The sequence below is a fragment of the Furipterus horrens genome, unplaced genomic scaffold (genome assembly GCF_987537825.1).
Source record: "Furipterus horrens unplaced genomic scaffold, mFurHor1.1.pri manual_scaffold_6, whole genome shotgun sequence".
NCBI lineage: Eukaryota > Metazoa > Chordata > Mammalia > Chiroptera > Furipteridae > Furipterus > Furipterus horrens.
In genome coordinates, this window is record NW_028327176.1 from 87,933,625 (window position 1) to 87,954,470 (window position 20,846).

Here is a 20,846-nt window from a genome sequence, read left to right on the forward strand (position 1 = left end):
CTGAATCTTGGGTCCTGCACTCAGGGATTCTGACTTAATTGGTGTGGGGCAAGTTTTAAAGCCTCCTATGTATTCTAATGGGCAGTGTTTGGGAACTACTTGCTTAAACAAAAAGGAAGACTCCATATGTCACTCACCAGCTCTCCTGAGGACAGCTTCAGTATTGGTTAGTTCTGTGACTCCACTTCCAGGACTCAGCTTCTTTCCATCCTCAGTGGGTAGGTCTGGCCCTCAAGCTAGCTCCCCCTGAGATCCCAGAATGGCTGCCACAGCTCCAGACATCGCATGCAGACTCCACAATGTCTGAGAACATAAGGGTCTATTTTCCCCCCAAGTCTCTTTTCATCCATAAGGAAACCTTTCCTGGAAGCCCTTTCTCTCTGCTCTGACTGTCCAGGGGAAAAGGAGTGTCACAAATGACTAAGATCAGTGGTTCCCAAAGGGGAGTTCCTCGATCAGGAGCATCAGTATCCCCTGGGCACTTGGTAGAAATAAAGTTCTTGAGCCCTGACCAACTGAATCAGAAACTTCGGGGGTGCAGCCCTGTGTTTTAATAAGTCCTGCAGATGATTCTGATGCGTGTTCAAGTTTGAGAGCCAGTGGCCTAAAGTTTAGACCATAGGCCAATTGTCCTCAACCTCGGTTGATTGGTCCCCCCCAGGGGACATTTGGCAATTCAGCAGACATTTTTGGTTGTTATCACTCAAGGATGGGTGCTATTGTCATCTAGTGAGTAGAGGCCAGAGATGCTGCCAAGTATCCTACATTGTGCAGGACAGCCCCCTAACACAGAATGATCCAGGCCAAAATGTCAATAATACCAAAGTTGTGATTTAGGCCAATCAGCATGTCCTCTGCATCACTGCAGCCAGGACTCTCTGGTCAGCAAGAGCAAAGGAGGAATGGCTATTGGGTAGACAGTCAACAACATCTGCTACTAAAAATTCCTCTCACAATAAATCAGACATCCCCACCATCGTTCCCACACTGCCCCCTTGCAGAATAGTGTTTACTTTAGAAATGACACAAATACTATAGAATATAAAGTATAGGGCCTGCAGCGTCAAAGAGGTTTCTGCTTGTCAGGACTAGCAGATGCATAGTCCCTCCCTGTCTTCTCTGGGAGGTCTGGGGGGACTCTGTGGGGGTGGAGGGCGGTTATGGCAGGGCTCGTATTTGGTGGCTTCCTCCAGTAATTACCGTTGTTGGTCATGCAGTTTTATCAGGAGCTTAATCGTCTTCTCTTTAAATTTAGTGTGTGATTTTAAAGGTTGGCTGCATCCCTAAGTGTGATTTTTGCACTGTTTTGAAGCCAATTATTTTTTTCCAAGAAATGCAGCTCCATCATATCATATGAGCAGCAGAATAGCTAGAACTTGATGTGCAGGCACTCTCCTTTTGGGTCCCATCAAGCGTGCAGCGTTGGCCATGCCCGCACTTGTGTTTTTGACCGTCCCTCCAGCGCTGGCCACTGAACTGTCTGCGCTGACTGTACGGGGGCACGTGTGGCTGCTGAGCACTCGAAATGTGGCTACTGCAAATGAGGAACTGATTTCTTTTCTTGTAGGAATTGAATTTTCAATTTTACTTACTTGTATTTAACTTCTTAAATGTAAATAGTTGAAGGACAGCGCCACCTTGGATGCCCTGAGCTTCCCATGGCTCTCGGCAAGGTGCTGGCTCGTGGTGTGACCTGAGAGGCTCGCTGCACACCGACTGCTCAGAGCTGGACGGATCTCACTGACAGGACACCCTGTCCATTTGCTGTCAGTTGAAAGCCTCCATAATTACAGACGGGCTCAGTTATTTCAAATGTTGCAAAAAGCTGTACCTTAACCGAGCATTTCCCAAGCAGGAGCAGCTCAGTCTATCCGATACCTCAGAGCCCTTAACTTTGGGTGGGAATTTTCTCAGTTCAACATAGAAATGTTGGTTTCGTATGTCAATCAGATACTCCACCTGATAATTAATTCAGTAAATCGTCATTTGTTTTTTAATTACACGCATTACTTAGCATGTGTAGTTTGTATGGTAGAGAAAAATCTTTTAAAGCAGGCCCCTTGGGTGAAGAAATACTTCAAGAGTCCCTCGCTGGGGCAGCGGTTAGAAATTGCCTATCTGGCACAAGATCCTCACTTTGAGGGGAGCCACCTGTGCAAGGCCACCTGGCTGGAGTGGGTCTGAGTCAGGAGTAGAACCCAGACTTATCGAAGGAGCCAGTGTCTGAATAGCATTCTTTTCTTTCTTTCTTTTTTTCCTTAAGAATAATAAGTACTTTTTCCATTAGCTAAGATAGGCAGGAAGAGGATTTATTTGTCTTTCTGGGCCTTGATTTCCCTCAGCTACAACTCCAGCTCCTTGTCCTCTAGCACATGGCCACCTGCTCGGCCACCTGCTAGGCCACCTGGGCCTGGTGTTGAAGCAGTGCATGCAAGAGGCTTGCCCTGCTGCCACTGCTCCTACAGAAGGCTGCTGGTTGTGGCATTCTTTTTGCTTTAATCATATTTCTTATGAATTTTCTTTGATTGTTTTTTGTTTAAAATCTCTTTGTCCTCAGGAGTCAGCGTGGCCCTGTCCTGCGGCCCAGGGGCAGTGCCTAGTGGGACTCGTACCACTGTCCCTATGGTGCGCTGTCAGTGAGCATGATGCAGTTCTTTCCTAGGGTCTTGGAGCAGACCAGTTCGTTGCTGGATGCATTGTAGACATCGATAATTGTACAATACCTGGAGGCCCCAGACAGGCTGTCCGCCACCAGCCTCACAGTGGGGATACTTTTTGGTACCACCTTGCAGTGGACGTCGTGCTTGGGGCGGATCGATCACTGTTGGCAGTGGGGCGTCCCAGCTCACGTTTCTGCTTCTTGTGGTAGGTCTTTCTCTTTGCCCTGATTGTGCTACACTTCTGCCAGTCATCCTGAGAGATGTCCATGGCTCAGTGCTGGCTGGAAAGAGCTTTAATTTTTCAATTACACTTGACATACAATGTTGTATTAGTTTCAGGTATAGAACAGTGATTAGATATTCATATAACTTGCAAAGTGATCACCCTGTTAAGCCTAGTACCCATCTGACAGCATCTATAATATAATATTATAATGTTATTGACTATATTCCCTTGCTTGAAGAGCATCCTTGTGTCCCAGAGCATGGCTGTCAGTCCCCCAGGACAGCTGTGTGTGACACTCCTTTTGATCAGTGACGAGAACAGGTGGGGAGACTTAAAAGCCTCCCTGGCAGTGGCATTATAGAGTAGGTGGTATAGGCTAGGACCAGTTCTTGAAGTGTGGTCACTGGAATGCCTGTATCAATCACACTGGGGGACTACGTAGAAATGAGGTCATAACAATGCAAATTTTGGGGCCCCATCACAAGACCTACTGTGGTGGTTTGGTACATTGGTGTTTCCTACCCCACCCATGAATGACACCTCCTGCTAGTTAACCCTGGTGTAGCCCTCTACACACACCTGCATTGACTCTGGCCTTGGCCATGTGACTTGCTTTGACCAGCATGACAGAGGGAGAGGCTTGATAGATGAGTGCTTGCATGTTGGAACTTGTCCTTTTGGAATGTTTGCTCTTGGAGTCCTGAGCTACCATGTAAGTAGGTCCAGGTACCCTGCTGGGGAGGGGAGGGAGATGGGGTGGGGGTGGGGCAGGCACAGTTGCCAGCTATCCAGCCATCTCAGCTGAGGGTCAGTCACGGGAATGAAGAAACTGTCTTGGACATTTCACTCCCTGCTGAGGCCACATGGAAGAGAAGAACCACCCAGCTGGACCCAGCCATCCCATAGAATCACAAAATATAATAAACTGTTGTTGTTTTAAGTCACTGAATTCTGGGGAGCTTTGTTATGCAGCAATAGACAGCTGAAACCCCTGCTGAATCAGGATCTCTGTGGCTGTGACCAGAATTTCCATTTATACAAACTTCCAGACGGTTCTGATGCTTGCTAAAGCCTGAGAACCCCTGGAAGGGGGGAAAAGGCCATGAGCTGTATGGCTTTGGGCAAATTCCTTAGCTTCTCTCGTTCTCTATTTCCTTGTGTGTAATTACAGAGGTGAGTACAGACTCCAGAGATGAACGGGGCTGAGAGTGCTCTGTGAATCTGAACCACCAGATGACGTGAGGGGTTATGAGTATTGCCAACACTGTTGGACGCATAAGAGCACGTGTTGAGCACCAGCCGTATGCCCAGGGCTAAACCTGGTGTGAGCTGCTATGTCAGACTATGATTGTGAGCATCTTTGTTCAGTTTAACTTCCATGAGATACCAGAGGTAAGAAAGTGGCTGGAGGTATTTATGGGAGTGGAGGCATGGGGGACAGTCTGTCCAAACGACAGCAAGGCCTGTGACTCCACCTCAGAGGGCGCCCTGAATCAGACTTCACCATTGCACCATCATCGTTCACCTGGACTGTTCCCTCGGTATTACTTTTTTAATACACAATTTATCACAGTCTATCAGTGTCAATATTTACCAGTTATATCAAAGTGTAGAAAATTTCTCTCTTTAGGTCCTTCCACCCTCCCCCAATTGTAATCTAATTTTAATAAGCATTTCCTTTACATACTTTGCGAAATACATTGGTCAGTGTTACAATTTTTGCTTTGACCCTCAAACATAATTTAGAGAACTCAGGAGGAAAGAAAGTCTATCCCATTTACTCATGTTTTTACTTTTTCTGCTGGTCTCTTTTTCCTCCTGGTGTTCCAAGATTCCTTCTTCCTTCATTTCCTTTCTGTTTCAAGAATTTCCTTCAGCCATTCTTTTAGGGTAGGTCTGCTAACACCAAATTCTGAGGCCCTGGCTGGCATGGCTCAGTGGATTGAGCGCTGGCCTGTGAACCAAGGGTCACAGGTTTGATTCCCCTTCAGAGCACATACCTGAGTTGCAGGCCAGGTCCCCAGTTGGGGGTGTGTGAGAGGCAACCACATATGGATGTTTTTCTCCCTCTCTTTCTCCCTCCCTTCCCCTCTCTCTAAAAATAAATAAATAAAATCTTAAAAAAAAAAACTCTCTCAGTTCTCCTTCATCTGAGAAGTCTTTATTTCTCCTTATGTCCTGAAGGATATTTTCACTGAGTGTAGAATTCTAAGCTGACAGTTCTTTTCTTTCAGGGGCCACTTCTGGCCTCTGTGGTTTCTAATGAGATTTGAGTTATTTTTCCTTTTTGGGTAAGATATCATTTCTCTCTCTGCTTTTGAGATGTTTTCTTTGTCTTTAGTTTTCAGGAGTTTGATTCTGATGTGTCTTAAGTAGATTTTTTCCAGTTTGCTGGTTTGGAGTTTACTAAGCTTCTTAAATCTATAGATATATGTTTTTTGCCAAATATGGGTGTTTTGTTTTGTTCCCAGCAAGTATGAGTATTTCTTTGAATACTTTATCAGCCCCACACTTTCTCCTCTCCATCTGGGGCTCCAACAGAATGTTGGAGCTTTTGTTATGGGCCCACAGGTTCCTGAGGCTGTGTTCATGTTTTTCAGTCCATTTTCTCTGTGTTCAGATTGGCTAATTTCTATTTTTCTGTCTTTAAGTTCACTGATCTTGTCCATCTTGTTGTATTTTGCTGTTGAGCTCATCTAATGAGCTTTCAGTACTATATAATTTCAGTTAGATTCTTCTTTATCTTCCATTTCTTTGCTAAGGCTTTCTGTTTTTCCATTTATGTCAAGTGTGTTCCTAATTGCTTGTTGAAACATTTTTAAGATTGTAGCTTTAACACCCTTTTTAGATAATTCCAGTTATTTGTATCATCTTGGTGTTGGCGCCTGTTGGTTGCCTTTTTTCATTCTAATTGAGATTTTGCTGGGTTGTGGTATGACAGGTGATTTTTTCTTGTATCCTAAACATCGGGATATTATATTATGAAACATGGCTCTTATTTAAATCTTCTGTCTTAGCAGCCCTCCTCCAACACTGCACCTTATTGGTGGGGTTTCCCACTTGACCTTAGGTGACACCCTGATGGGAGACAGGGGTGCCCCCTTACTTCTGGGCAGGCATGGGAGTTCCAGCTGCCCACTAGACCTCCATGACACTTCCTGGCCTGTGAAGGGAGGGGTACCTTGTTTCGGCCCCCCATGTGTTCCCTGCTGACCTGTTGCTGCTGGGGGATGGTAGCAGTTCTGACTAGGCCTCCTCTGACACCAACCTAGCATGGAGGGGAAGGTGCCTTATTACCACTCAGTGGGAATGAAAGTCTCGGTCTCCCACTCATCCTTCTCTGTTACTGCCCTGGCGGTGGGGCATGGGGCACTGATTGCAGCCGGGCCAGGCTCCCCGCTTGGACCCTGCTCGTGGGAGTGGGGGTAGGACTAGGGCTGCATTTTTTTCCATGGCATTTTGCTAGAGTAGGGCATATGTTGTTTTAAAGGGTTTCTCTTGCTAGACTGCACCTTCCCAACCCTTTGCTAGAGAAAGCAGGCTTTTCTAGGAGCTGCTTTTGCCACATTCATGGGTATTTCTGGGTTGCCGATTTCCCCAGCAACAAATCTGGGATATATTGAGCTAAAAGAAAACCCAGAGAACTCATTGCTGTGCTGTTCCTTGGGTCCTGAGGTCCCTAGTCAGTCTGCCTTCTTTTCTTCCCTTTTAGAGTTTTCATAGGTTTGTTTTATATATATATATATATATATATATATATATATATATATATATATAACATAATTTATTTATTTTATAATTTATTTGTTTGTTTCTTTACTTATTTTATTTTTAGAGAGAGGGAAAAAGAGAAAGAGAGGGAGAGACATATCTCTGTGTGGTTGCCTCTCACTTGTGCCCCCAACTGGGGACCTGATGTGCAACCTAGTCATGTGTCATGACTGGGAATCGAACCAGTGACACTTGGTTCACAGGCCGATGCTCAATCCACTGAGCCACAGCAGCCAGGGCTTTGTTTTATATATTAATGTCCAGTATTTTTAACTCCACAGGGGGGATAAGGAGAAGAGCACCTACTTCACTTTGCCCAAGAACCAGAAATCCAGATTTACCTGTTCTTGAACTTCATATAAATAGAATACACCCTGTATGCTCTTTTAAGTTTGGCTTCTCTTGCTCAGCAAGATATCTTGAGATTTTCCCATGTGGTGGTTTTTCATTGCTGTATAGCAGCGATTTTCAAACGTTTTCATCTCTTTGCACACGTAAGCTAATTACTAAATTCTGCAGTACATCAAAAAATATATTTTTTTGCTGATCGGACAAAAAAATTGGTATAATTTTTATTCATTCACATTGGATGGCTATTGCTGTGTTGGTTGTTGTCATTTTTTAATTTGACAATCTAAGGGAAAAGAGGTCAGTGTGGCTAACCAAATAGTCAGGTATTGCATGTTTTAAAAATTCTTGTGGCACACCGGTTGAAAATTGCTGCTGTATAGTATTCAATTATGTGAACAAAACACATGGTGGAAATTGCACAGTGGGAAAACAAACTATCCGAGACTTCCAGTCAAGATGGCAGTGTAGGCAGACATGGTTCACCTCTTCGCACAGCCACATCAAAATTACAACTAAAATATAGAACAGCCATCAGCCAGAACCATCAGAAATTGAGTCAAACGAAAGTCCGACAACTACAGAATTAAAAGAAACCACATCCATTCAGATGAGTAGGAGGGGCACAGACATCAAATGGGCTGGTCTCCCACCCATGTGTGGTGGGTAAAAATTCTGGAGGGCTATCTGGGGAGCAAGAAGTCTTAGTCCCACACCTGGCCCCTCAGCCCAGGGATCCAGTGCCAGGAAGATAAGTCCCCACAACTTCTAGCTGCAAAAACCAGTGGGGATTGACTCAGTGGAAGAAACAGCTAGAGCCCCAAGCAGTTCCTCTTAAAGAACTCACACAGACTCACCTACTCAGAGTCACTCCCTCTGAGGTCCAGCACCTGGGCAGCAGGTTGAAGGGCACCAGTGGCATACAGGGAGGAACTGAAGTGTTTGGCATCAAGGCAAGCAAAAGCCATTGTCCCTTTTCTAAACCCACCCCCACAGAACTGGCAAGCTGGTGCAATATCTGAGACTGCATTAACCTGGCTAACACTGTTTGACCTGCCTTGGAGATCCCCAGAGACTCCACCCCACTCAACTTACAGGCCCACCCAAACTGCTTTTCCATATGAATGGCTGGTCTTGGTTCAGGCTTCGCAACTTCCTAAATCCTCTCAAACAAGCAACAGCTGGATTCAGTGAGCCCCTGGCCCAACACTAGCCACAGCCAGCCTAGATTCACAGCTTGGCTTTGCCTGGGAACCTCCAAGCCCAGCACAAGTAGCAGCCATCTCACATTGCTTTATAGCTCAGGCAGGGTGGCCCTGGGCAGAACACAGGTGAGGGCTGACCTCAGCCTGCACCACCCAGGAAACCCTAGAGCAAGCACACCCTTGTGGACAGCTACAGACCACATCAGAGCACCACAGCCCTGTGCTGACACAGCTGATCCTCCATGGAGGGCAGAGGTTGGTGGTCAGTGGTCACAGCCAGTCCTTGCAGCTGACTGGCCTGGGTAAATCCCTCCCGTTGATCTGCCAACAACAACCAAGGCTCAACTACAAGAGAAGGATGTACTCAGCCCCCACAGAGGGCGCACCTCAAGTATCCAGCTTGGGTGATAGGGGAGGCTGTGCCACTGGACCCTACAGGACACCTACTACAACAGGCCACACTACCAAGACACGGAGTCAAAGCAGCTCTACCTAATACATAGAAACAGACACAAGGAAGCTGCCAAAATGAGGAGACAAAGAAACATGGTCCAAATGAAAGAACAGATATAAACTCCAGAAAAAGAGCTAAACAAAATGGAGGTAATTAATCTATCAGATGCAGAGTTCAAAACACTGGTTATAAGGATGCTCAAGGAACTTAGTGAGTACTTCAACAGCATAAAAAAGATCCAGTCAGAAATGAAGGATACACTAATTGAATAAAGAACAACTTACAGGGAAACAACAGTAGATTGGATGAAGCTGAGAATCAAATCAATGATTTAGAACATAAGGAAGCAAAAAACAACCAATCTGAACAACAACAAGAAAAAAAAAATCCAAAAAAACAAGGTTAGTGTAAGCAGCCTCTGGGACAACTTCAAGGGGTCCAACATTCACATCATAGGAGTGCCGGAAGGAGAAGAGAAAGAGAAAGAAATTGGAAATTACCTGAGGAAATAATGAAATAAAACTCCCCTAATTTGGTGAGGGAAATAGACATACAAGTCCAGGAAGCACAGAGAGTCCCAAACAAGATGGATGCAAAGAGGCCCACTCTAAAGACACATCGTCATTAAAATGCCAAAGGTTAAAGATAAAGAGAGAATCTTAAAAGCAGCAAGAGAAAAGCAGTTACTTACCTACAGGGGAGTTCCCATAAGACTGTCAACTGATTTCTCAAAAGAAACTTTGCAGGCAAGAAGGGACTGGCAAGAAATATTCAAAGTGACAAAAAGCAGGGACCTACAACCAAGATTACTCTACCCAGCAAAGCTATCATTTAGAATGGAAGGGCAGTTAACAAGTTCTTAGAAGAAACTAAAGGAGTTCATCATCAACAAACCATTATTATATGAAACGTTAATGGGGCTTAGTTAAGAAAAAGAAGATCAAAACTATGAGCAATGAAATGGCAAAAATACATATCTATCAACAATTGAATCTAAAAAACAAACTAAGCAAACAATGAAAACAGGGACAGAATCATGTATACAGAGAGCATTTTGATGGTTGCCAAATGGGAGCAGGGGTGTGAGGGAATGCGTGAAGAGGGGAGGGGATTAAGAAGTACACATAGGCAGTTACAGAATAGCCATGGGGACGTAAAGTACAATATAGGAAAAGGAGAAGCCAAAGAACTTATACACATGACCCATGGACATGAACAGTGGTGGGGGACTGCTTGAGAGAGTGGGGGTGCTGTGTGGAGGGGGCACAAAGGGGGAAAAATTGGGACAACTATAATAGCATAATCAATAAAATGTAATTTAAAAAGAAGAAAAGCAAACTACCTCTACTACATGCAATAACCACATAAGCTGTTTGTCAATCCTGGTGTGGATGAGTGTTTGGGTTGCTTCCAGTTTGATGCTATTAAGAACAAAGCTGCTACAAGCGTTCTTGGGTATGATGTTTAGCAGCCACAAGCATTCATTTCTGTCGGGAATAAATATTGCAAAAGCCTATTAAACGGTCTTCTTGCTTCAGCCTTTGCCCCTTTCTAGTCACTGCCACATAAAAGCCACAGTGATCTTTTGAAAACATAAATTGGATCCTCCTCTGCTTGTTAAAAAATACCAATGGCTTCCCTTTATACTAAGAATAAAATCCAAAGTCCTCATATGGCCTACAAGGCCCTATAAGCTCCGTCCCCTGCCTACCATCCCTGCATCCACTCTGCAGTCTGTTCATCCATCCGTCTGCCCATCCATTGAGTCTTGGAGTACCTTCAGTGTACCTAGCTTACTCTGACCTCAGGATATTGACCTTTGCTGTTCCAACTGCCATAAACACTCTTCCCCCAAATGATCACATACCTCTCTTTCCCCCTTTATTCAAATGTCATCTCTTTGAAGAGGGATTCTTAAATGGCCCCCACTCACCCTCTATCTTTATACCCCACATTATTTTTCTTGATGGCACTGATCACCATGTAAATTTCTATTGTGTGTTTGTTGTGTGTCTTCCTCCTTTGACATGAAGCATTTGTGAGGTTATGTCGTGATTATCTGCTATGATCCACTGCCTAGAGCAGTACTGTACATAGTAGGTGCTCAGAAAATATTTGTTAAATGTATTAAAGACACAGCGTCACCTTCTGGCTGCGTATCACAGGGCAGGTCCCTTAACCCAGCACTGCACACGCCCATCCCCTAGGACCTGGTGACAGTGCAGATTCAGATTCAGGAGGTTCAGGTGGGACCTGAGATGCTGCATATGTCTTCTAGCTCCAGGCGGGACCCAGGCTTTAAGTAGTGAGGTCCTAACCATGCTGAGCCTGTTCGCACACCAGTAAAATGGTTCGTGTGGAAAACAAGGGGTAAAGTGCACACCATGCACTGTGCAGGGACTTAGCAGGTGCTCAGTATCTATTGCCCCTCCTCTTGGGCACTTTTCAGGGTTTGAAACTTCAAGTTGCCTCGGGTTTTCTCTCTCTGGTTCTGTCCCCATATATTTACTCCCATATAGACCCTCAGGGGAGCCTTGTCCATTTGATTTCTTCACTGCTGGCCAGCCCTGCCTGTTGTGGGCAGGGGTTGGGGGAGGATTCTGGCATTTCAGCAGTCATGGGGACGTTATGCAGATGAGATGCAAAGCAGCAGTTCATGAGCCCTGATTGCATTTGCCCTGGGAGGAGGTGGGTTAACTGTGCCTGGCTAGGGTGTGGGGCTGGGTGAGGAGGCAGTGACAGAAGGTGTCGGCTTCTTCCAGGAGCACAAGGGCAGGTGCTCTGTGGCCTGGGTGAGGCCACACTTGTAGTCTGATCCCGCCTGTGGATTGGAACATGGTTAAGGTCCCGGACAAGGGGCTGAGGCTGGCAAGGGAGGGGTCCCTGGACCTGTCTGGGGCCTGCAAGTGAGGGAGTAAAGGACCGCAGACAGGACTTGGAGGCCCCTCCCAACAGCAGATGGGGCTGGATCAGGCTGACAGAGGGGGTGGGTGTGGCTGCTCCCTGGACTGGGGAAGGAGGGCACTGCAGCGGGGTCCGCTTCTGCCACAGAGCCTCTCTGAGTGTGGGCGGGCAGAACTCAGGGGTCTGCCAGGCAGCAGATGGGGCTGGATCAGGCTGACAGAGAGGTCGGGGGTAGCTGTCTTTGGCATCCCTGGACAGAGCCAGCTCTTTAGTAGAAAGATGATCCTGGGCTGGGGGCTGGCAGGCAGGCAGGGGGCTCTGCTTACAGCGCCTGGAACTCAATCTTTCCCTCCTGCCCCCTAGCTGAGGTCTCCTCAATTTCCAGGGAGCCTCGCTTTCAGGTGCCAGGCGTCCCCACCCTCCTGGCCTGGGCCTCAACCTAACCCTCTGCTGAGGACCTCCAGGCCAGGGACACCCAACTGCTGCCTCTAGTGCAAGGATGTCCAGGCTGGAAATCACCTGTCATTCTGGGGTCCTCACTCATGCCCACTATTTGGCTGGCATTTCAAGCACGCATGACCTGTCCCGCCTGTGATCTAGGGATAAGAAGCACACTTGACTCTGAAACCCCTAGAAGCTGGGATCTTTCTTAATGGACCCAATGTGGAACATTGACAAAAACTTGGCAGACAAAGTGTTCAAATCCGAGCCCAGACATTTACTGGCTTTGTCACTTTGGGCAAACCTCTCAGTCTCTCAGAGCCCCTATTTCCTTATCAGTCCTGTGACCTCATCTGCAGGGCTGCTGTGACAACCACTGATACTGCAGGAGGACAGGAGTTCAGTATCTACTAGCTTTTCACCTCCAGGGCAGGGACTCTGGCCCACAGTTGTGTCCGGCACCTAGAACAGTCCCTGGCACATGGCGGGTACCTATTAAATATCTATTGAATTAATGTAATACCCTGTTACATCTATTCCAAGACGATTTTCCTCTTCACATCTGACTTCTCTGATACTAGCATGTTTCATACCATTTATAGCATGTCTGATTTAATTGGCATCAGCCTGGTGATGGAGAGGGATCTTAGGGGGGATGAAATATGGGAGAGGCCATCATCAGCCAGAGGCAGCTTTTGGCTTCATTTTCCATGGGCTTCTGGTTCTTTCCAATTGTATCTGCCCTCTCTGGGCTGTGTGACCCCTGCCTGAGGTCCTCTTAGGTGGTGTGGGCTGGGGACAGTGCGTCCTGTCTGGTATGGTGTGCGTCCTGGGCCCCAGTCCCCACTTGGTCTCCCCCACTGCGGGGTGGCAGGGCTCTCTGAGGCACTGAATTCCCTCTGAGGAGGTTGGGCCCATTTTACTCTACCCTGAGGCAGCTCCAACTTCCAGAGCTGGACAGCAACCAGGAAGGTGGTTGGGGATATCTGTGAACCCACTAGGCCAAAGGGCTGGAGGTGGGATCTAGTCTGGACCAGGCAGAGGACTTTCAGAGTCAGGGGGTCAGGTGGAGGAGGGTGAGCCCTGTCTCCACCCCAACCCCAGCCCAGCCCAGCAGCAGAGCTGACCTAGAGTGAGCAGATTCGTGACTGACCCCTAGAGGAACTCAGCAGTCAGATCCTCTGGGGGAAGTGGCTCATTATTCAGTCCCCTTGTTGGGACACTTTTACTGTATCACTGTCACTGGTCCCTTCTAATGAGGTGAGGGTTGGGACTTGAGTGTACATCTGTGATTTGGTTTAGGAAGGGTTTGTGTGTTGCATGTTCTGGATCTGTGTGGATATGTGTACTTTGATGTTAGTTAAGTGTACGTATACATGTGTGTTACTTGAGCATGTATAGGTAGATACTCATACATAGGCTTGTGGAAATGCATGTGCACAAATATGTGTAATGGCTGTTTGTATGTATGTGTTGGGGTGCACATGTGCATAGATGCATGTTGGTGCATGTGGATCACACGTGTGTAGTGTGAGCCCAGATGTCTGCTCTGGCAGTGTATGACAGCTGTGGCCTGTGGGAAAGCAGCAGAGTTCGAATCACGGGCCTCACTGCCAACAGTGAGCCCAGGAGCTATGGATGCTCAGACAAGTTGTTTTACTACTGTGGGCCTCAGTTTCCAATCTGTAAAATGGGTATGGAATTTCATGGAATGAGATTGTGGATGAGCATCTTATACTCAGCCTGACCCAGAAAAGACTCAAAAGAAAATGTTGAGAAGTGACTGAAGGCGAATGAATGAGTAAGCAAATAGAAATGTTTACAGAACAGCGTGCAGTCAGATTTTAAGGACCAGAGGAAGGTGCTGCTTACAGCGTCTGGTAGGATGTCAGGAGGGGAGGCGGGGTCTTGAGGGGAAAGAGAGGAAAGAGGCAGGAGCAAGGTACCGCCCCGCCCCCGCCGTCCAGGGTGGCCACGTGAGCCTGCGTGTCCACCAGCATCTGCGAAGGTGAGGTGTACAGCCCGCGGTGCTGATGCAGGCGCCATGTAGAGGGCGGGCGTCCCCTGGTGTACGAGGGAGGGAGGCTGTCTGTGCGAGCATTGCCCGGTTGCCATAGAAACAAGCTGTAAGAGGTGGGTGGCTGGGGAAGGAGGCGGGTTGGGTCGGGAGGAGGGAGGGAGAGGAGGCAGCCGTGGGGAGGGGGGGGCGGGGAGCTGGCTTCTGCAGTTCTGGCGCTGCCTCCTGAGCAAGCTCGGTGGAGGGGACCCAAGAGGACAGAGCCCCCTGCCCAGGCGCCAGGCCCCTCCCTGCCCGCCACCACGGAGAAGGAGGAAGACAGCCAGCCCCTCGGCCCTGGCCTGGCCCAGCGGGGGCAGTGCGCTCCTACCTGCCCCTGGCTTGGTACCAACACAGGCCCAGGTAGGCATCCATGGGGACATCTGGAAGAGGCTGCAGGGAGAGTGGCGACCCAGGGCTCCCCCACCTTTTTACCAGCAGCACCTGGTAGCAAGTAGAGGGACCAGCGAGGCCAGGGCCAGTGGATAGGTGGGGAGCAGCCCGCATCCCGGAGGCGCTCTTCAGAACCTGGGTCCTCCCTATCGTAAGGACGTCCCCCTGTGCCTTTCTTCTGCACTGCTGCCCCTCTCCACCACTGCCACAGGTCCTGACTATAGGCATGCCCCCTCCCTGGGGGAAGTGGGCTGAGGGGGACTGGAGCTTCCAGGAGCTTACCTCCCCAGGCGGAGGCTAGGGAGGGTGGGGGGCAGGGAGAAGTGAGGTTGTCCCCTACCCCCACCGAGGCACTGTGAGGCCTCGGCCATTTGGAACCAGCAGATCTAGTCCCCTCCCCCTCCCACACACAGTATACACCAGCAGCCTTCCTGCTGGCCCCAGTGGTCTCAGCACTGGACTTAGAGCCCCCCCCACCCCCCACCCCCCCGGTCCAGGAGGAGGCATCTTTCTCCTTTCCCCTCACACTCAGGCCCTTCCCCTTCTTGTTCTCCCTGCAGAACTAGGTCCCCAGATCCCTCAGAGGAGCCTGTCCCACCCTCAGCAAGCCCAGGGTCTCCATGTTGGGTACAGGAGAGCAGGTCCCGGGCGGGGGTGCCTGTGGCTCTCCCTCCCCCAGCTTCTGTCCCTGTGCTGCATTGCTCCTGGGGACAGCGTCTGCTGCTGCTGGGGGAGCTGGGCCACTGCAGAGGAGCCTCCACTGCTTCTCACCCAGGGGTGGGGCAGGGGCCGTGGCTCCAGGCCCTGAGGGGCAGGACAGGCCTGCAGAGGTGTAGCCAGTGGGTGCGCCTGGTGCCGCTCTGCCCTGGGACAGAACCGAAGGCCCTCGGCCTGTGTGAGGAGGTGTGGGGGGTTAGTGTGTACAACCTTGGACACGCTCAGGGTGCCGGAGGCAAAGGCTCTGGCCCCTTTCCTGCCTGCCTTCTCTGCCTGGCACCCATCAAGAACTTGGCTGGGTTTCTTGCTGAGCCCTGGCACCACATTGTGGAGCTGCTTCTTCCCTGGGCTCCTGGGGTCAGAGGACGTTGTGCAGGGGCTGAGGAGGGCTCCCCGGGCCTTTGATAGGGTGGAGGAATACACTGAGAAGCAGACGTGTTCCCATTCGTTTCTGCAAATGTTAATTGCACCTGCTGAGTATTACACACTGATTTAGGGTTAAGAACCTGGGGAGTGAGAGGGCAGGTCTCAGGTGGCAGGAGCAGGGTGGGGGGTGCCTAGGAGCCGGCCGCCACATAACCCAGTTACGCTGTCATCACCTGCCCCCTGCTTCTCTGAACCCTGTTACCCTCGTCCACACCAGGGCCTGGGGCGTCGCTGGCGTCGGCCCTGCCTTACCTGCGGCAGCTGGGCTGGCCTCTATCCTTGCCAGGACATGGGGCTGGTGAGGCCTGGAGGACAGACTCTTTTGGCAAGAGCTGGAAGGAGCTGTCCCTTCCCCAGACCCTCCAGGCCTGGCCCTGACCTCCCCAACTCCTGACTTGCCTTCTCTAGGCCACATTGTGCCTCCGCCTTTTAATTTTTTTCTGTCCCACAGGTCCCAGGGGTCTGTTTTTGCTTGGTCTGTTTCTCTCATACACTCTGTTGCCCCCAGACTCTGGGACAGTTGAGCCCACCAGACTAGCCTCTGGGGGCACGTTTCCTAGTCCCCCATCACACCCAGTGGGTTCACTGCCTAGAGCACTTGCCTGAAAGCCAGGTTGGGGGCCTGGCCTCCCCACCAGCAGCCTTCCCCGAGTCCAAGGGAGCTGAGGGGAGGCCCAGCAGCACTCAGAGGTCTGCGCTCGGTCAGGAACAGGGGCCCTGGGCCTGGAACAAGTCTCACCCGAGGCCGGCCCCTCCTTACATGGCCCCTGATGCATGAGCTCTGGAGAGAATAAGGAGACATGTCCACTTAGCTCTTCATGGGCAACTCATGGCTCCAAAAGTAAGCTTTCACCTCCCCCAAATTGTCCCTCTCCACCATGCTCCCAACCTGCTAGCTGCCCAGGCTCACACCCCAGAGCCATCCTTGACTCCTTTCCACACAGCCAAACCATCAGCAAAGCCTGTTGGCTCACATGTCACAGTATTTCCAGAGGTCAACCACTTCTCACTGCTTCCAGCATTACCACCTTGGTCTAGCACCCATCTTCCCTCACCTGGAGGACTGTAGTCACCTGCTAGCAGGTTCTCTGTCCTCCTGGCCCCCTGCAGTCTGCTCTTCCTCCAGGAGGCAGGGATCCTTTAAAACCTAAGCCCAATCACATCCCAACTCTTCTCAAACCCTGCAGTGGCTCACATCGCACTGGGGGTGGGGGGTGGGGTCAAGGCTCTTAATCTGACCTATAAGGCCTCATGTGGTGACATCCTTACCCACCCTCCCTGACTGCACCTCTCTCTCTCTCTCCTCACTCACTCTGTTCCAGCCATAGGGCCCCTTGTTCCTCAACCATGGCAACCATGCTTCCACCTCAAGGCCTTTGCATTGGCTGTTCCCTCTGCCTGGATGCTCTTCCCCCAGATAGCTGCATGGCTCCCTCCCTCACCTCCTTCCGGTCTTTGCTGAAATGCCTTCTCCTGTCTTAAATAGCCTCACTCCCAGCCCCCACTGTTCCTCTCTGTTCCCTTCCCTGCCTTATTCTCCATAGTCCTTGCTACCGTCTAACACACTTGATCATTTACTTATTCCTCTGGTTCCTTGTCTGTCTAGCCCCTGTGGAATATTAGCTTCATGAGGGCAGGGAGTTTTCTGTCTTGCTCACTGCTGCGGCCGACAGCAGCACCATAAGGATCAAGGCTGTAGTTTGATAGCAGGAGTCTGCCTGAATGGCTGGCCTCTACATCCATGCTGTAATGGCTGCCTGTGACTAAGCCCTCACAGGGGCGGGATCCTCTGCCCCTCTGGCTGGGCATTGCTCCAGGGCACTGAGTGGGGCAGGATGTCCTGCATGGTCTGGGCCCATGCTTCTTGCCTTTTTCTGCTCCAGCCTTGGCCAGGACAACTTTATCTGGCCAGGGAGGGGAGGACAGTGAGCGGCATGTGTCCCATCCCCAGTGCTGCTGAGGACAGAGGGCACTTTCCTGGTCGGAATCTGCTGTCCAGGAAGTGTGCTGCGCATTGAGCTGGCTGCACCTGGGTGTTAGGTGACTGGTCTTGAGAAGGCAGATGCACCTGGTGCGGAGAGGACGGGCCTGTCTTCCCACAGCTCCCACCTCCACCTTCCCATCTGTGGTATCTCCATTTGGGTGCACCCAGAAGCTGAACCTCAGTCAGGGATCTGACTAGGGCAGATCAGAGGGAAAGACAGCCTGGAAGTAGACTCTGACAGTTGACTGAGAGGTGGGGAATGGAATGGCAGGAGAAGCAGGGGGCCTGGAAACAGGACAAGTGGAATTTGAGACCCCCCCCCATCTTGTGGGATTCTGGCCTTTGGTTGTATCATCATCATTATCAACATTTATTAAATGCCTATTGTGTGCAGGTGACTGTGTTTGGCTCTGGGGTACAGAATTCAGTTCTTCCTCTATTTAATGAATGAATGTTCCTGAAGGTTCTTGGCTTTCATTCATTCATTGAACAAAAATGATTATGCACTTACTACTATATGCCAGGCACTGCTCTGGATGCTAGAAATACAGCAGAGAACCAACCAGACAGGCTAAATTGCTGACCTTATAGAGTTGACGTTCTAGTGGGAAAGGAAGACACTAAACGTATGAGTACTCTAATGTTGACAGCCTGTCAGATGGTGACAGGTGCTGTGGAGAATAATGAATGAGCAAAGGGAGAAGGGGGCGGTGGTGCTGGGGATGGAAACAGAAACAGAATTGCAAGTTTGAGTTGGGGGAGGTCAAGACAATTGAGTGGACCTGGAAATGGGCGGGGGGGAGCTATTCCTAGCAGGTGCAAAGGCCCTGGGGTTAGAACAGCAGGGAAGCAGTGGAGCTGGAGGAGAGTGAGAGTGGTAGGAGATGAGGGCAGAGGGGTGAGAGGTGGGACAGCAGGTTATGCAGGGCCTCCTGGCAAGGAATTGGACTTTTACTCAGAGGAAATGGGGAGTCTCTGGAGGAAATGGGGCAGTGGTGGGATCTGACAGGTTTTACTAGTTTTACTCTGGTTGCTGTGGGGGTAGGGGTTGGGGAGGGAGAGTTGAGAGACAATGTCAGAGGCAGGAAGACCAGTGGAGAGGCAAGGATGTGAAGGGGCTGCTCAGGATCTGCTGATGGGCTGGCTGCGCGGTGGGAGAAGAAAAAAGAGCTATAATTTCTCTGAGGCGTGTGGTTGTTAGTGACTGATGACGTAGACTCCACGCCAAGCCGGCCCTCTGTGGGCTCACGCTCTCATTCCTCTGCCCCTTCTCGATACACGGAACATGAACAAGGCCCCTGCTCTCCCAGTCTTTCAGAGGCAGCTGGCAGTAGGCTGGGGACCTGAGAGGGACACTTTTCACCCGAGACTTCTTCTCCCTGGAGGAAAGGTCTGGGCCAGCATGAAAACTTCACGTTTCCATAGTGTTCTGTATTTTTCAAAAGGAGCTTACTACTCTTTTATCATTTGATCTTCAAAATAGGCTCAAGTATCATTTTCCATCATATGAGTTAGAAAACTGAGACCCCTGAGGGACTTGGCCGAGCTCTCACTGGCAGGTGGCAGAGCTGGAGCCAGAGCCCCGCGCTGCTGTGCTGTGCCGAGGGCTTCAGCGTCCTTGTGGTGAGAAAGGCCGGCTCCTTCCCTTGTTCCACAAAAGGAGAGGGCCCACGCTGGAAGGAGACTACCACCCCGCCACAACAGGAGTGGTGACAAATCAATAGTGAGAGCTGTCAAGCTCTTTCACAGTCATGTCTCAGCCCCTGGGCTCTTGTCTGCAACGTGGGGGTGAGAACTGCACCTGTTTATAGGGTTGCTGTGATTAGATGGGTTAAGACATGTGAACCGTCCTTGGCTCCAAATATGTGCTCCGTAAATGTCAGCTGTGATTGCTAATGATATAGGGCTTTCAGAGCCACAAAGTCAGATTGGGCATTGTGTGCATTTGATGGAGAGAAGAAAGTTAACAGTGGGACTTGCCCATGGGGAGTAGCAGATGCCAGCTACTCCAGCTTCTGGACTCCAAGAGATAGAGCTTTGCGGTGATGGCAGCTACTGATCGCCCCTTAGGAAGGATATGGCATTTGGTAAGTGTTAAGCCTCCCACCTGACCCAGGGTGGGGGTGTTAGGCTGGGGGAAGGCAGGATGGTGTGTCTGGCCATGTGGTGCTGCAGGCTCACACACCCCCTCCCGCATTCCCTGCCTGCTGGTCTTCCTGAGCCGCCTCTGTGCAGGTCCAGCGGGGCTGCAGTGCGCCAGACCTCACGATCTCGCCTAATCCTTAAGTTGGTCTGGGTCATCCTCATTTCTTGGCAAGGCCCAGCGAGGCCATGTGAATTGCTCAAGGTCACATAGCAGTTTGGTGGCAGAGCAGGGACCCCAAGTCTAGAACAATTTCTATTACACATGCTACCTCAGCTGGGAGCCTGGGAGACCCATCACCTGCCTACGCCATCGCCCTTGGGTCGGGACAGGTGGAGAGTGGTCTGTGCCATAGTGCATTTTTCCTCGCCTGACATGCAGGTCTTAGCTGCACTGTCCCCACCTCCATGCTTCCAGTGCGCCCTTGTCCTGGCTTCCAGCTCCTTCTGCTTTCCTCCAACACAGGCTGAAGGCTTTTTTTTTTTTTTTTTTAATTTGCAATTTATGCACACAAGGAAAAATTTTAAAACATAAAAGAGCCCCAGTGAAAAATCTCCCACCCCATCCCCAAGCCACCCAGTCCCCCCAACACAGCTATTGCTACCAGCTTTCCAAAAATATTTCTGTTTATGTATCCCCCAACCACCCCCCACCACCACCCCAGTACAAACGGGAGCATCCGCGGCCACGCTGTTCTGCACCTTGCTCTTTTGGCTTTAGTGACATGGCTTGGGGAGGGAGCGTTCGGGACCAGAGCTTCCGCTGCAGGCCTTAGCACCACTCACTTAACCAGCCCCATGTACTTGCACCTGGGGTGTCTGCAGCCTTTGGCTTTTACAGGCAGTGCTATAGTCAGTCAGACTGGGCAGTAGCACATTGCCCAAGTGGCTGGAAGGTGAATTCCTGGGACCACAGGGTGCTACTGGGTGAAGGATGTGTACCTCTGTGACTCTGAGAAAGGACACCCAGTTGCCCCCACCAAGCTTGTGTAAAGTCACTTCCCCATTACCAGGGACAGGTTTGACCTTCGCTCCATGAGGGCTTCCCCCTAACAGCTGCACATTTTAGGGATCCCAAAGTTCTGTGTGATTTGGTTCTAGATGGCTCTAGCCCCAGGA

The 20,846-nt window shown here is 50.1% G+C and overlaps 1 protein-coding gene across 3 annotated transcripts in view; it reads left to right on the top strand.

Moving 5' to 3' along the window:
• The window catches only part of PACSIN1 (protein kinase C and casein kinase substrate in neurons 1), a 54,751-nt gene that overhangs the window by 26,241 nt on the left and 7,664 nt on the right, over positions 1-20,846 (top strand). Inside the window, exon 1 of one of the 3 annotated variants that reach the window (XM_090282242.1) lies at positions 14,080-14,142. The exons of 1 other annotated variant lie outside the window; for it this stretch is intronic. The gene's annotated coding sequence lies outside the window, so the exon portion shown is untranslated. Of the gene's footprint in view, positions 1-14,079; positions 14,143-14,248; positions 14,429-20,846 lie in introns of those variants that run through there. One more of the 3 variants, XM_090282241.1, reaches the window with a different exon arrangement.